The sequence below is a fragment of the Diceros bicornis genome, chromosome 5 (genome assembly GCF_020826845.1).
Source record: "Diceros bicornis minor isolate mBicDic1 chromosome 5, mDicBic1.mat.cur, whole genome shotgun sequence".
Taxonomy (NCBI): domain Eukaryota; kingdom Metazoa; phylum Chordata; class Mammalia; order Perissodactyla; family Rhinocerotidae; genus Diceros; species Diceros bicornis.
The window spans coordinates 78,484,967-78,502,443 of NC_080744.1; the positions used below are offsets into that span (position 1 = coordinate 78,484,967).

A 17,477-nucleotide genomic window follows, 5' to 3' on the forward strand; every position below is an offset into this window, starting at 1 on the left:
ACAGCATATAGTTGGGTCTTGTTTTTATTAGCCACTCTGACAATCTTTGTCTTTTAATTGGTATATTTTGACCATCCACATTTAAGTGATTATTGATGTAATTGGATTAATATCTACCATATTTGTAACTTTTCTATTCATTACATTTGTCCTTTGTGTCTTTTTGATCTTCTCTTTTTTTCTGCTTTCTCTGGTTTTGATTGAGTATTTTATATGATTCAATTTTCTCTCTTCTCTTAGTTTATCAATGATACTTTTTTATTAAGTGTCCTTAGTGATTTCTCTGACATTTGTAGTATACATTTGCAACTAATCTAAATCCACTTTCTACTAACACTATACCACTTCATGGGTAGTGCAAGTACCTTATAACAGAATATTCCCACTTCCTCCCTCCCATCCCTTATAACATTACAGTCATTCATTTCACTTATTTATAGACTATAATCACTCAATACATTGTTGCTATTATTATTTTAAACAGTTATCTATTAGATCAATTAATAAGAAGAAAAATAAAAGGTTTATTTTATTTTTATTTACAACTTCTCTAACACTCTTCCTTTCTTTACTTAGATCTGAGTTGATGACCTATATCTTTTCCTTCTTTTGAAGAACTTCTTTTATCATTTTTTGTAAGGTAGATCTACTGGTGACAAATTCCTTCAATTTCTGCCTGAGAAAATCTTTATTTCTCCACTTCTATAGGATGATTTCTCTGGATATAGAATTCTAGGTTATTGGTTTGTTTCTTTCAGCGCTTTAAACATTTCACTCCACTCTCTTTTTGCTTATGTAGTCTCTGACGTGAATTCTGATGTGATTCTTATGCTTCTTCCTCTATAGATAAGGTTTTTTTGTTCTCTTGCTTCTTTCAAGATTTTCTCTTTGTCTTTGTCTTTCTGCAGTTTGAATATGATATCCCTAGGTGTTGATTTTTTGGTGTTTATTGTGTTTGGTGTTCTCCAAGGTTCCTGAATTTGTGGTTTGAAGTCTGTCATTAATTTTGGAAAATAGCCATTATTACTTCAAATATTTCTTCTGCTCCTTTCTCTCTTTCTTCTCCTTCTGGTATTCCTATTACGTATATGTTACACCTTTTGTCATTGTTCCACAATTCTTGGATATTATGTTCCTTTTATTTTTCATTCTTTTTTCTCTTTGCATTTCAGTTTTGGAAGTTTCTATTGACATCTTAAACTCACTGATTCTTTTCTCGGCCATGTCCAGTCTACTGGTGAGCCCATCGAAGGCATTGTTCATTGCTGTTACAGTGCTTTTGATCTGATTTGATTTCCTTTTGATTTATTTTTAGAGTTTCCATCTCTCTGCTTACATTACTCATCTGTTTTTGCATGTTGTCTATTTTTTCCATTGGAGCCCTTAGTATATTAATCAAAATTATTTTTAATTCCTAGTCTGATGATTCCAAAATCTCTGCCATATCTGAGTCTGGTTCTGTTGCTTGCTTTGTCTCTTCAGAATGTGTTTTTTCTTGCCTTGTAGCATGCCTTGTAATTGTTTGTTGAAAGCCAGACATGATGTATTGGATAATAAGAACTGAGGTAAATAGGACTTTAGTTGGAGTGTTTATGTTTGTCTGGCTGGGAGTTACACTGTGTTTACTGTTTACTGTAGATGTAGGTGTCTGAGGCTTTCCTCCAGTGTCTCCCTGTTGTCTTTGAGTTCTCTTGAAACTCCTTAAGTTGAGTCTGAGCCTTGCAGTTCTTTCAGCTGTAAGCCCCTGTTACTATATAGGAGCCCTGTTGTGGTGGTAGTGAGGTGGGAGGGGCAGTAGAGAAGCATTCTACCATCCTATGATCAGGTCTCAGTCTTTTAGTGAGCCTGTGCCCCTGGGCTCTGACCTTCACAAGTGCTTCTCAGCTTTTTTCTCCCACTTACATGAGATGAGAAGACTAGAGGGGGATGGAGTTGGGTATTTCCCTTCCCCTACATTGGTTAGGCTCTGATAAAGTAGTTTCCCTGTGGCCAGATGGAGAACAGAAGGCTCTGGGTGTATTTCAAAATTGATACTTTCCCCCTCCTCCTTCATGCCAGAAGCATGAAGGGACTTTTCTCTGATCTTTACTGTGAGAACCTGGTGGGACTCTTGGGGTAATACTCACAAAATTGTGAGGGCCTCCCTAAGACTGGGCCCCCCTGGAGTTTTTTAACTCTCAAGCTAGTTCATAGTCAGCTTCCCATAATTTGTCAATTACAGTTTAAGTTTTCCTACCCATTCCTGGCTCCCAGTAAGCTGTGATTCTCTGAATTTGCTTGTCTCTCTGGTTTTCTGGGTGTCAAGTCCTATGTTTTCAATTCTCTGATAGATTTAAGAAGATTTTTCTTGTTGTGAGAATGGGAGTGATGACTTCCAAAATCGTTACATGTTCAAGCAGAAACTAGAAGTTATTGTAAAGTATTTAAATTTTATATTTGTTTAAAATCCCACAAGATAGTATTGTTATTATTTTATATAGTTGGAATCCATGTATATGTACACACACATTTACTATTTTCATTGTTCTTTATTCTTTTCTGCTCCATACATCCATCTGTGATATTTTTACCTCTTCCTGAAGAAAGCCCTTTGTAATTCTTTTAATGTGTGCCTGTTATCGATGAACTCTCTCTTATTGTTTGCTTGGAAATATCTCTATTTCCGCTTTGTTGTTGAAGGATATTTTTGCTGGGCATAAAATTCTAGGTTGGCAATTGTTTCCTCTCAGAACTTTGAATACATCATTTCATTATCTTCCAACTTTCACTATTTCTGTGGAGAAATCAGCTGCCTTTTTAGTAGCTGTCTGCTCTATTGAAGGTAATCTGTTTTTTCTCTCCAAGCTCTTAATATTTTCTCTTTGTCTTTGTCTTACAGCAATTTCACTATTGTATGTCTAGATGTGTATTTCTTTGTATTTATTCTGCTTGGAGTTGATTTGGATTCTTAAATTGTGGGTTAATATCTTTCATCAGTATGGAAAATTCTCAGCCATTAACTTTTCAGATGTTGTTTCCACTCCATTTTCTCTCTACTCCTTCTGGAATTCCAAAAACACACTGCTAGAGCTTTTCATTGCCTTTTACCTTCTTTTCTATGTTTTTCTTACTTTTCTTTCTCCTACTCCATTCTGGATAATTTCTTTTAATTTGGCTTCAGTTTCACTAATACTCTATTCAACTGGTCTAATATGTTGTTAATCCAATCCACTGGATTCTTAACTTCAGTTATTGGATTTTTTCAGTTCTATAATTTCTAGTTGGCTGTTTTTCAAAGCTGTTAAGGTACTTTTTATAGTTCTAAGCTTTCTGTAAAACTTTTCAACTTTGTCTTCTATCTCCTTGGTCATGTAAGTATTATTGCATTAAAGTCTATGTCTGGTAATTCCAATACATGGAATCCCTGGAGGTCTTTTTCTATTGTCTGCTGTTTCTGCTGGTTCTTTTTCACGTTGTCTTGTGTCCCAAAGTGTCTGATTATCTTTACTTGTGTGTCATAAATTATATTTGACAAATTGTTTGTATAAGTAATTTGAGACTTAGGATGATTTATATTCCTCCAGAGAGGATTTTTATTTTTGTCTTTCAAGAACCTTGGTGCCTTAGCAATCTAGGATCACCTTAATTCAGTTGTAAGAATTGAGATTTTCACCCATATAACTCTAAGCTGAGCCGCAGTTCCTGTGCAAGCTGGTTTACTCACCTATATTCCCAGACAGTAGCTCTTTAAGGTCCCAACCCAAGCACAGGGAATTTACCATGCCCCCATCATGGCCTGAGAGTCTGAGGATTCTGCTCAGCAGCGAGGAGAAAAGTTTCCATCACAGGAAAGGATCTATCCATTCCTATTCCTTCAATATTTTAAAACTCTACAGGCAAATTCAGGCTAAATGTCTATCAAGGAAGCTATCAAGGGACAGAGCAAGGGTAAATCCAGAGTGATGCTGGTATGCCCAGCAACCAGTGTGACAGATTGTCTGAGAGCACAGCTCTGGAGCCTAACTGCTCCAATTCCTATTCTGGAGTTGCCACTTACTAGCTGTGATACCTTAAACAAGCTGCTTAATCTCACAGTGCCCTACTGTGTCTGGTGTGTAAAATGGAGATACAGTACCTCCCTCATAATGTTGTTGTGAGTATTAAGAGTTAATTTCCACTTCACACCCATTATGATGGCTATTATATATTGGGAAAAAAAACAGAGAACAACAAACATGGGTATGGATGTGGAGAAATTGGAACCCTTGTGCATTGCTTGTGGGAATATAAAATGGTATAGCAGCTGTGGAAAACTAAATGGCAGTTCCTCAAGAAATTAAACATAGAATCATCATTTGATCCATCAGTTCCACTTCTGGGTGGATACACAAAACAATTGAATGCAGGGATTTGGACAGACATTGGTACACCCATGTTCATAGCAGCATTATTCACAATACCCAAAAGATGGAAACAACCCAAATGTCCATCAATGAATGAATGAATAAGCAAATTGTGGTATATACAAGCAATGAAATATTACTCAGCCTTAAAAAGGAGGGAAATTCTGACATACGCTACAACATGGATGAACCTTGAGGACATTATGCTGAGTGAAATATGCCTGTCACAAAATGACAAATAGTGTGTGATTCCACCTGTATGACATACACAAAGCAGTCAAATTCATAGAGACAGCAAGTAGAATAGAGGTTGCCAGAAGCTGGAGGGAGGGTGAAATGAGGAGTTAGTGTTTAATGAATACAGAGTTTCTAATTGGGATGATGAAATTCTGGAGATGGAGGTGGTGATAGGTGCTCAACAATATCAATGTACTTAATATCATTGACCTGTACACTTAAGAATGGTTAAAATTATAAAGTTTATGTTATGTATATTTTACCACAATAAAAAAATTTTTTTAAAAAGGTGTTATTTAGTTTAGAGTGCTTTATAGAAGTGTAAAAAAAAATTGGTTATTATTAGCTATTCTGAGATGGGGACAAAGAGAAGGAGGGAACTATAATTCATTATAAAGAAATCTCAGGGCTATTTGAACACATCTTAGGAAGCCACCTGCTTCTCTTCATCCTTCCTCCCTTCTGTTTCCTGGTTAGAGTCTAGCCCATCCCCTACAGTTTCCCAAATCACTGCCATCAGGCAACTTCCCAATTCCCCATGCCCAAAGATGACCTGACACCAGGGCAGTGGTTCCCAGAGTGGTGGAGCAGACCCCTCAGAAACATTTCCATTCTGAACCTGTATTCATGTTTGCCTGCACATCCGTGAAACTCTTTAGACGGTAACAAAACAAAGCAAAACAGGTGTTACTGATTTTGGAGGTCTGGAAACTGTGAAGATAACTGCCAGGTGTAAAAGGGAGACTTCACCACAAACCTGATTATGCTTTTAAGATGTTTGAACCACAAGGATATATAGATTATTGAAAATTAATTACAAATAAAAAGAATTTTTGTTTGCATTCTTTAAAAACAAAAGAAAGACATTAATTTGATGCCATTGAACCTGCAGATTGGGGTTGGTCCTCATTTGGTCTGCATGTCTTAAGTCGCCCTGCAAGATGGGTGCAACACAGGCAGGGGAAAGGTCTTGACCTTTCAGCAGGAACGGGGAATACCCCAGGCCTGTGTCAGCAGCTCGTGGGGGTGGAGGTGGCAGAAATGGGGGCCTGGAGGCAGGAGAGGGCAGCTGAGAGAGCCAGGTGGCCCACAGTAGAGCAGAGGCAATGGCATGGGGCAGAGGTCTTGGAAGAGCTTTGGCAGCAAGGCAGCTAGGTGTGGGTGGAAACCCCAAGAGCTAAGCTGGAGCAGAGCCTGCAGAGGGGCTGCAACAAATGCAGAGGTTGGAGAGCATAGCAAGCTAGGAGCCCAGAGCACAGCCACATAGGAAGTGGGCAGCTGCAGGGAGCCCTGCAGGGCATTTAACACTCAGCTAAACACCTAGCAGGCCCAGGGGACTCCTGCGTGATGATGATGTCCTGGAGGGAGGAGGTCACTTCCAGCAGGGAGCACAGGCCTGTGCAGAGTTGTTCTCACCAGAGGTGTCAGGTGCTTGGATGGAAGGTGCAGTGGGAGCCAAGAAAGGCCACAGTCCCCGGGCTAGGCCTTCCAGGAAGGACTCCTGATGGAGATGCTGCCCCCATGTGGAGCATGAGTTGGGCACAGAAAGCAGGGCCCAAGCTTAACAAATGTGCTGGGTAAGATGTCAAAGGCCAGGATACAGCAGGAGGGAAGAAGGGCATGTTTGAAGACCTCTGCGTGGGAAAGGGCAGAGTCAGCTGGTTTGACGGGGTTGGGAGTAGACCCACCGAGGCTAGGTTTGCACAGAATGCTAAGCACAACCAGTGGCCCTTCAGAGAGCCCTCAGTCCCGCAGCCACAGGACAGTCACCAAAGTGCCTCCTGACCCTGGCTTTCTCCACATCTTGCCTCGGTGGGGCGAGGGAGGGTGCTCAGGAGGCAAAGGCTCTCCCTGGAGTCTGAGAGGGCAGGGGCAGGGCTGCTTGTCTCTCCTCTTCCTGCTGACTTAGCCGGGACAATCAGTTCTATCAGGTACCATTCCCCGACTGGAGCAGATGGGCAACAGTGAGTCCCCATGGGAGCGAATCTGACAGAACCCACATTAAGATATGATCCAATCTCACCAAAGCCAAGGGAGGTTTCAGTAGGCACTGTCAGGGGCCCTTCTCCAGACCTTCAAACAGGACCTCAGGGAGGCAGTTCACCTCAACACAGAACAGTCATCAGCCCCTCAGGTGGTTAAGCTCCTGGTTACCTGAGGGTGGGGCTTCCCAAATCCTTCTTTGTGCCACTTTGAATCTGAGAGATATTCAGAGATATTTCAGACGAAAAGGGGGATTCCAGGATCAAATGAGTCAGGGAAGTGCTAAGTTACGTAAGAGTAAAGAGGTTTCTTCATTGCAGGATATTTCAGAGCCATTCCTATCCCAATATGCACTGTGAATCTCCAAGAGGAAAATACAGTATGCAGAGTTGTCCAAATTAGTTCACGGGGGATCATTTTTTGAGAATGTCAAAGCTCTGAGGAGTGCAATTGAGATGTTTAGAGAACATTGCTCCCGAGTAGACCCAATTCTAAAAGGAGCAGCATCTCTGAGTTAGGGACCCCTCAAAGCAGAGAATACTCCTCTTCATCCAAGTGACTTAAGGAAAAAAAAAGTTTAATTGGCCCCTTGGGAGGAAGGAACTGGGCATGACAGGAAAGGGAAACCTCAGCTAAAGTTTCCCAGGACTAGGGAAAATTGGGAACTAATTGCTAACAATCACTTTAATCAGGAAGTTTGTTGTTTGCTTGCTTTCTGAATCAACTGGGAAAGAAATAATGAACTTTAAAAAGTAGAATGACTCAGCCCTGAGAAAGAACATCCTGCCATTTGCAATAATTTGGATGGAACTCGAGGGCATTATGCTCAGCGAAATAAGTCAGACAGAGAAAGACAAATACTGTGTGAGATCGCGTATATGCGGAGTGGTAAAAAGTTAAACTCTTTCAGACTCTTGGAGAAATAAAGAGTAGAGGGATGGTCACCAGGGGTTAGGGGGTGGAGGAAATGAGATGTTGGTCAAAGGATACAAACTTCCAGTTATAAGATTAACAAGTTTGGGAATCTAATGCACAGCATGGTGATTATAGCTAATAATAGGTATGTATCACGTACTTGAATGTTGCTGAGAGAGGAGATCATAAATGTTCTCACCACAAAAAAGAAATGGTAACTATGTAACAAGATGGAGGTGGTAGCTAACACCATGGTGGTAATCATTTTGAAACTTATAAATGTATCAAATAAACACGTGGTACACCTTAAACTTACAGTGTTATGTGTCAATTACATCTCAATAAAGCTGGAAAAAAATAAATGTAATATGGGACCTTAGAACAGAAAAAGGACATTAGATAAAAACTAAGGAAATCTGAATAAAGTATAGTCTTTAGTTAATGATCATATATCAACATTGGCTCATTAATTATAACACTATACCCTAGTATACATGCTACCATAGTAATATACACCACATAAATACATTTATATTATAGTATAAATGTACCATAATAAGATGTTAATAATAGAAGCGTGCAGGATATATGGGAATTCTCTATACTAGCTTCTCAATTTTTCTGTAAATCTGAAGCTGTTTTTAAAAATAAGTTCTATTAAAATTAAAAAAAAAAAAGTAGAATGGCAGAATCTCCCCTGCTCTTTCCACCCTCTGCAGAGCTGGCCCTCACCTCCCAGAAGCTTTGGGTGCTCACACTGCCGCCTCTCTCCTTAGCAGCCCTGCCTTGGCCTGTTTTTCAGAGACTTTTCAGAAGACTTTTATCAAAAGATTAAAATTCAAAGTCTTTCTGCTAGTTGAAACAAAAGATTCAAGTAACGAGAGTACTCTGTTCCCAGAACTTTTTGCTTAAAGCTTCACTGAGATTTACTGGATGCATCTAAATTTTTGTTTTAGACGCATTTTTCACTTTATGGATTATTGCAACCAAGTTAAGTAAAATACAAATTTTAGTAGCTATGAAATGCTACTCAAAAGAGATGAGACTGGTAGGAGATTATCTTGAAAACCATAAGGAGCTCTCCCTCTCCACTGAGGCATGATGCATGAGATGTAAATAACTCACCTGCCAGGTGACAAAGGGGAGAGTGGTGTGTAGAACATTCATGCACTGTAATGCATCTTTCAGTGCCGATCTGCGAGAAGGCACAGCTGGCTTTGTGCAGCTCATGCTCATCCTTCCATCTCCCAGCCATCCTGCTCTTCTTATGCAGTCAGCTGCTATAAACAAAGTCAGACGGAGGCGAAATAACTTCTTGCCACGGTTCCCGCCCACATTTCTTCTCAGGAACACAGACATCTTAAAGGAAGAAAAGGTCAAATTGACTTTCATATAATTGGACCCATATTTTGGGCGATTCGCCATTGCTCCAGAGTGAAGATTTAAGAAGCATTCTCTGGGTGTTTGGAATTTGGAAGTCTCCCATTAGATCCCACCAGAGGGCAGGACATTGAATTCAGACGGTTACAGATTCCAGCACAGCGACGCATTGGGGCTTCTTACATGTGGTTGGTGGACTTGTGAATTAACAAGATGTCAGGAAAAAAAAATCAGCTCAGATAGCACTCTCTCCTTGGAACTTCCAGAAGTTCCAGCCATGACCAGGCCAGCCCTCAGCACCACCAGGCACACTGCCCTCCTTTGCCCAGGCTGACCCACATGGCCACACCAGTTCTTGCCATTCATACCATTGTAAGACTTTTATAAAACTTCGACATGATTATGTCCACTGCAAAGTCACTGGCCTTATTTGCATTGTAGAGATTATTCTGGAAACTAAAAAATATTAAATGTTTGGCATGTTTTTCACCCATGTGCTTATTATCCCAGCACACATCATCTGCAACATTGCAACATAACCCACTGAGAAGCAAAACTAAATAAATAAAAAAGAGGAGAAAAGAGAAAAAATGAGGAGAAAGCTCTCGTCCTCAGACAGGAAGCCATTGTACAGCTGGGATCCTCCTGTTGATACCTCCATGGTTGGTTCTCTGGAGTCTGTGTCCTCCATTGCAGAATGACCAGCGATGGAGGCTTGTTCAGCTCTTGCTTGCCTGGAGCTGTGTGCAGTGGAGAAGGGTGGTGTGACAAGGTTGCTCCCAATATTCAACTATTGATGGGGCCAGGAATCCTTTGGAGAATGACCAGTATATTTCGGCCAACTCAGCCCCAGAGGCTCACCAGGAAGACCCTCTGCCCTTCAGACAGAGAGGGGAGCTTCCAAGGCCTGCATTCCAAATGTTTGAGGATCTTGTTTCCCCCAAGTGGAAAAACCTACTTTGTTTTTCTGTCAGTCAGTGAAGGATTTACAGAAAAATGGAGGCAGAGTTTATGTTGTTCAAAAGCATTGATAGACCTGCAGGTCTTTGCCTAATCTAGTTATCCATTTATTTACTTTTATGATTGTCTTTGATAGCAACACCAAAGATTTTAAATTCCTCTCTAGCCTTCTTCATTCACAGAGGCATTGTTGAATGAAATATGAGTTTAATTTACAAAGCAAACATGTTTTTTTAATCTCCTACATCAGCCTCTTTATTTCAGAGATTCTGCCAATTGAGTCATTCATAAGTCAACTCTATCTTGTATTAAAATGTATGTAAATAATTCAGAAATAAGGAAAGTGGAAGCTCACCTCTGCAGCCAATCCCAGGAGCAATGTAGCTTGTTGCACAAGTACAAGTCCTACCTCAATTAAGACTTTGAGAAGGAAGGAATTTGGAACAGGGCTTCCAGGTCAGGATTCACATACCTTTTGCTTGGCCAGTGCTAGCCCAAGCCCTTGCTACTCTCCAGGTCTCTCCCACCCTGTCCTCCTCTCCCAGCCTGGTCTTCCCCTTTCCCTGCCCATCACCTGTCCGTGGGAATCGTGCTCCAGCTTACAGGTCTCCTGGCCTGCCTGAGGCCCTGCTGTATCCTACTCCAGCTCTTTGCCTAAAGTGCCTCCTTTCCTCAAATCTGCCACTTGGAATCCCAGTCAAACTACATTCTCAGTTGAAACACTCCCCTCCCCTTTCTTCTGATAAGTTTTCTCTCCCCTTTATACTTTCCTATTACTTGGCAAACCTGATTAGAATGCTTCCTATATTCTTACTTGTACTTCAAATGTGTTTGTGTAGGCGCCATCTCCTCCACTAGCCTGCAAACCTTGAAAGTCATTCCCACATCTTTGCACAGCATAGAAGAGGTGATGTCAATGGTGAATTGAATTGAATGAACTATGGATAACAAGGAAGCAAGAGGCCAAGGCAAGTAAGATAAGTTAAAAGATGAATGACACACTGAGGGAAAATACTTGCCACTTTATCACAAGTTTGCCATCTTTAATATATATAAATAAGCTTTAAAAATAAAGACCCCATTAAAAAATGAGCAGGAGATGTGGAAAGTTCACAGAAACAGAAATGCAGATGGCCCTTAAACATGACAAGATGCCCAGCCTCACTCATAGTAAGATAAATGCAAATTAAAACTACATTGACCTACAGGCATCTAATAGAACACTCCACCCAACAAGAGAATACACATTCTTCTCAAGTTCACGTGGAACATTCTCCAGGATAGACCATATGCTAGGCCATTAAACAAGCCTGAATAAGCTTAAAGGATTGAAATCATACAAAGTATGTTCTCCAACCACAGTGGAATTAAATCAGAAATCAATAACAGAAAGAAACTTGAGAAATTCACCAATACTTGGACATTAAATTACATACCGTCATGCATCAATTAACGATGGGGATACATTCTGAGAAATGTATTATTAGGTGATTTTGTCCTTCTGCAAACACCATAGAGTGTACTTACACAAACCTAGATGGTATAGCACACACCTAGGCTATATGTTACTAATCTTACAGGACCATCATCATGTATGTGGTCCATCGTTGACTGAAAAGTGATGATGTGGCGCGTGACTATACTCCTAAGTAACCAATGGGATAAAGAAGAAGTCACACAAAAAATTAGAAATTACTTTAAGATGAACAAAAATGAAAACACAACATGCCAAAACTTATGAGATGCAGCTAAAGCAATGCTCAGAGAGAAATTGATGGCCAAAGACATGTATATTAATAATGAAAGCATTAAATAATCTAACCTTCCTCTTTACAAAACTAGAAAAAGAAGAACAAAATAAATTCAAATCAAGCAGAAAAAAAGGAAATAAGACTAGAGTGGAAAGAAATAAAATAGACTAGAAAAACAATAGAAGAAATCAATGAAACCAAAAGTTGGATTTCTGAAAAGATCAACAACATTGATAAACCTTAAGCTAGACTGACCATGAAAAAAAGAGAGAAGACTAAAATTACTAAAATCAAGAATGAAAGAGGGGATACCACTTCTGATCTTCTAGAAATAAAAAGGATTATAAGAGAATACCATGAACAACTGCATGCCAGTGAACTGTAAATCCAGATGTAATGGGCAAATTCCTGGAATGACACAAATTATTGAAACTGACTCAAGAAGAAATAGAAAAATCTGAACAATCTATAAAAAGTATAGAGATTGAACTATTAAATTTAAAACTTCCCACAAAGAAAACCCCAGGCTTAGATGGTTTCACTGGTAAATTCTACCAAACTTGTAAAAAAGAATTAGTACCAATCCTTCACCAGCTCTTACAGAAAACAGAAGAGGGGGAACATTTCCCAACTCATTCTGTGAAGCTGATATTACCCTGTTACACAAACCAGACAAGGGCATCACAAGAAAACTATAGATCAAAACTATACTGAGACACCATTTCTTAGATTGGCAAAAATCCAAAAGTTTAACAACATATTCTGTAGATGAGACTGTGGGGAAACAAGAACTCTCATAAAACGCTGGTGGAAATGCAAAACAGTATGACCTTTTTGGAGGGGAATTTTGCAATGTTAGCAAAATTACATACTCATTTACCCATAATGCCAGCAATCTCACTTATAGGCGCCTAGACTAAAGATTATTGGCAAAGTGCAGAAGGATGTGTGGCAAGGCTTTTTGTTGCTGTGCAATTTGTAAAGACTGAAAACTACCCGCATCCATCTGGTTGAATCAACTTTCATGCATTCGCCCAAGGATTTGGGCTGCACAGCTGCAAAAAAGGAATGAAGAGTGGCTAAGAAATCCCCAGGAAAAGTGGAGAAGTTAATGTGCAAAAAGCTAGGTGCGAAAAAGTTTGTAACGTCCTCTTCCACTTATGAGAGAAAGAGGAGGGGATAACAAATGTATACACACACACACACACACACACACACACACACACTAGTATTTAAAAGTGGAAATACTGAAGCGTCATTTCTTAAAGTTTACTTGTGGGAGGGAAGGACTAGGGGGAGGGATAGATATAGTAGCTAGACATTTCAGAAGAAATCTTGTTTGCAGATTTGACCTTGCAACAATCAAATGTTTTATGTAATTATAAAACAAAACTCAATTGAAATACCAGTTCCTAAAAACCTAAAGGAAATAAAATGTGAGCCTAATTTTGTATCAAGTTTGCAGAATAACCACACAGAAAAGAATCATTTTAAATGATTTAAAAACCCTAATAAGATATACCTATGGTCAAAAAGAACAACAAAATAATGTTTTAAACTGCTTTCATTTGTTGTACTGTTAACAGTAATATTGATATTGCTGCTCTGCAACTATACTGTCAATAAAGCAAGAGAGAAATTAAGTGTCATTAGGAATAAGACTCAACATAAGTGAAAAGAGACAAATATAAAATCAAGGAAGTTAAGTAAAATCCCTGTTTCTAAATTTGAATTGGAAATTATCAGTGTGAACTCATGATGCGTTTTCTTATACATATACTATATATTATTATTATATTATAGACTATATACAATATGTCTATGTATATTGTATATACAATATGTATATTATATATGTGTATGCACACACATATATATAAAATGCATAGTTCTCATAGTTCTGCCCACTCAAAAGGCCTAGAAACAATTCAATTCAGCAGCAGATACTGGTTTCCATATGCCATTTTCCCTGAAAGGAACGAGGGCTCCTTGGAGAAATGGTGAGTCCAGGTCTAGGGCAAGAAATGTACAAGATGAGCCCAAGACATTTTTTCATTCTAGACAGGAAGGAAGTTCTCAGAGCCTCCTGGGGTCATGCCAGAAGGATTTGGGAGCCCAGGCAAAATTGGGACAATTCGAGCAATAGTAAAAAACATTAGTGATGTGGATTGCGATGCATCAAGTATGTTTAGATACATGAATTCACACTGACACTCTGAACAAAAGGAATGCATTAGTCACCTTGGAGTGATGCCAGGGAACCAACTCATTACTCTGGAAACTCATTACTCTGCCTTCCCTATGTGAACTGCCCCTCAGGGTAACCAATTTGATCAGGGAAAGTTTCCCTTTGTAGATAAGTTCCAGCTCACAAAGGAAGAAGGAATGATAGAATTAGAAGATCACCATTGGCTCTAGGCCATCGAAGGCAGCTAACATCGCAAAAGAGAGACAAGGGGACATGAGGTGCCTCCCGAGGGAAGGTGGGGATGCTCGCTTGCTGAGTGGAGCCTCCCTGGCCGCTCCCAGGCTGATACCCAGTGCCCCAGGAATGTCCTGCCTCCAAAATTTTGCCTCAATTGGTGCCATCAGAACTACTGCCACTCGCAGTATCCCGTCTGCCCCCTGGAGGGACTCCTGCTAAAAGCCATGTGTCTCTCAGGCCTCTAGAGCCGACTACAGTGAACAAGGAAAACAACGCTGCGGCTGCCCAGAGCTGCTGCTGGGCGGGCACTGCCTTGAACCCAGGCTGTGTGCTCCGGCAAAGCACAGGGAAAGCCATGCTTCGCCTCCCATTCACCCACTATACTGGGACTAGTTTATCTACTTTTGGTGGGCTTAGACCTTAGAGAAGCTGACGAAAGCCAAGGGCAGATCCCTCCCCAGAAAACGGCCTGGCCCACATGCACAAGCCTGCATCCACCTCTGAGTTCAGAGGCTCCCTGAGCTCCCTGGGTATCCTCGTGGCCTAGGTATGATCTCCTGCAGCTTGGGGTGGGAGCATGGTCCCAGGCTCAGGCTGTACCACGCCCCCCTCCCCAGGGCTCTATGGGGAGAACATGACAGCCTGAGCTAGTTATGACCCCGCTCCACCTCACTTGCTCTCTGGGCAAGTCAGCCACTCAGAAGCCTCAGTGTCCTCATCTGTAAAATGGAAACAGCCCTAATTGCCCTTGCATCCAGCCTGTCTGCATCTCTGTCAGCTCCTCCGTGAGGTGGAGGAGGGAGGAAGCCCACAGCCAGGAGACTCACAGGTGTGTGGGGAGACCCGACCCCCATGCACAGAGGGTTGTGTAGAGGAGAATTTCAGGGTTTGGGTTTTTAGGTTCCTGCTATTCATCAAAAGCTGGAATAATCGCGCACATTGTCACAGCAAACCCAAAAAGCTCCCACTGTGGTGGTTTTGGGGTGACTGTGGATACGAGTTATGTAAGCTGAGGGTGGAGGGGGACAGTGGGGATCAGAAGCACCCTGACGGGGACAAGAGTCATGTGGGACTCACGCTGCATTCTCGGCAGTGTTCACCTCGACCTCTGGCCCAACCTCAGATGATTTGGAAAAGGATTAGAGATGATTAGTGCCATGTGCTGCCTTCTCCCGGCTCCCCAGGGCCCGGGCACTGCCCGCCTGATGAGGGGCTCCTGAAAGAACGATTATGTCCAATTGTCTCAATTATGCAAACCATGCTGACATTTCCAGCAGAGGAAGGACTGGCTGGGGGGAAGGTCACTTCGAAGGGAAAGTTCTAGCTCGCCCATCTCTCTCAGAGCCCAAGGCTGCTTCTGTGGGATGCCACATTGAGCAGCCGGACGGCGTGGGGCCCTGGTTTCCTTTTCTGGCCTGGGAGTGAGGTCACGGGGCCGTTGCCTCACCGGGATCATGAGGGCCTGGGACAGCGGCTCACATGCTCCTCATGAGGACTTCTCCTCTTAAAGGGTGGGCCCTCCTCAGCCAGCTTCCTGCTGGGCCGAGGAGGAGGCTGGAGGAGGCTGGAGGAGGCCTGGCTACATCCTCCCCACCCCACTGCTAGGCAGGTAAGCTCCGGTGTGGCTAAGCTCAGGCGTGGGGCTCTGCTTCCTGGGGCCTCTATCTCCTCTCCCGCTGAGGCTGGCTGGGCAGGGTCCTGTGGGGATAGTGAGTGGATCTTTACTCAACCAAGGAGCTGCCAAGATGACTCCCTGAGGGGACAAGCCCCATGTCAGCTGGCCACCACCTGGCTCCAACACAAGGAGCCTCCCTCGGGGCCAGCTTCTAAATGCAGGTGCCCAGGATCTGCTGAGAGGCCCCAGCTCCAGGGCTCGGCCTCCTTGCCTGTTGCTCCTTAGCATCTTACCTCCATTGCTTTGCTTTGTGGAGAGTGTGCCTCTTCCTGAGAGCCCTAGAAAATGCTGAAGTTCTTGGAAGGGGAGGGGGTTTATACCTGTAAACTTTTATCAGCTGATATTTTAACTATTGATTAAAAGCTCAGGGAAAAGATTATACTACACAGGGCTGTGAAGGGAGGTCGAGATTCCCTCTCACTGCCTGTGTCAGTGGGAACTGGTTTCTGGAAGGCAGTTCAGCTGTATGTGCCAAAGTCCAGAAATTCCCCGTCTAGGGATCCATCATAAGGAAATAATCCTGAAGGTAAGCCAGAACTCGCATAGCATTGTTTACTACAGTGAGACTCGGGAAGCAATCCAAATGTCCAAAATAGAGGACTGGGCACAAAAATCACGGTCCATCCACAAGATGAAATGCGATGTAGTCACTTTAAAATGACAGAGAAGAATGTATAATGACAATGTGCAGAATGATCATATTTTTCATTGTATACACACATACACATCTAATCTATTCAGAGAAAAAGCTTAGAAATACATTGAAATGCTATCCACTGTTATTTTAGGAAGAAGGCCATATGGGTGATGTTTGTTTATTCCTTTGCACATTTCCTCTTCTTCTTTTACTTTAATAATTTTCTATAACAAATACATTTTCCTTTGTTACCAGAAAATATATCTTTTTTTAAACATTAGCAAAAATCAGCAGAAATAGTGGGGAGGTAGAGAAGAATGAAAATATTTACAGGAATTGTTCCTGGGTTTACCACGGATGGGAACTGAGGATAAAGGAGGGGATAGAAATGAAGAAGGGGGGAGTAAAGATGAGACGAATTTGCTGTGTCTGAATTAAATATTTAGGGAGGAATTAGGAAGGGAAACCAGCCTCTCTGGGAGTAGACTTAAATAACACAGGTTTGACTTTAGGAAAGGATTATCCTCAGAAATGTTCACCAAATATCATTTTGCAAACTATCCATCAGCACTGTAAATTCACGGCATTTGCAGTGATATTTGTAGCATAAATTGTCCACTCTCTGCAGTGTATTTTAAGCCCCAGAAAATGTAATTGGAAACACCAACTAATGTTGAATATGTTTGCTGTAATTGTTTATGTTTTATTGGTTATTTTCTAGGAGAAGTCTGGAATTTTGTTTGGTTTGGCTCTTTGCAACCTCATTTGCAAAGCTGATAAGTACAAGAAATGGAATGACGCTCAGGCATTTTAAGTGGCTAGTCATCTTCATTCTGCTAAGTGAAAGCAAAGCAGACTTTCTATTAACTTACAATCCTTTTACTTGGAGCACTAGATATTTTTAGAAAATTTCCTTTTGCTTTGATTGAAAATGTTCCCAAGATGTCCTTCACTTTATGAATGCGTGAGTGTGTATAAATTCTGGACCTGGGAAAAGAGAAGCCCTCATCCAAGGGAATAAGAGACCCAACACTGATTGCCTTCCATGACCTACAGGTTAATGGGGTTCAACTCTTAACACCTCTGTTAAAAAGACAGGAGCCAGGGACATGTTGATATGCAAAGGGACCTG

The 17,477-nt window shown here is 41.4% G+C and overlaps 1 protein-coding gene and 1 long non-coding RNA gene across 2 annotated transcripts in view; one reads left to right on the forward strand and one right to left on the reverse strand.

Annotated features, from left to right (window-relative positions):
* Window positions 1-17,477, forward strand: part of TRPM1 (transient receptor potential cation channel subfamily M member 1) — a 148,436-nt gene that overhangs the window by 28,984 nt on the left and 101,975 nt on the right.
* LOC131406375 (uncharacterized) overlaps window positions 1-17,477 on the reverse strand; it is a 40,297-nt gene that overhangs the window by 7,008 nt on the left and 15,812 nt on the right. The window contains exon 2 of the long non-coding RNA XR_009220124.1: window positions 8,643-8,876. This is a non-coding gene — a long non-coding RNA (uncharacterized LOC131406375). The remainder of the gene's footprint in view (window positions 1-8,642; window positions 8,877-17,477) is intronic.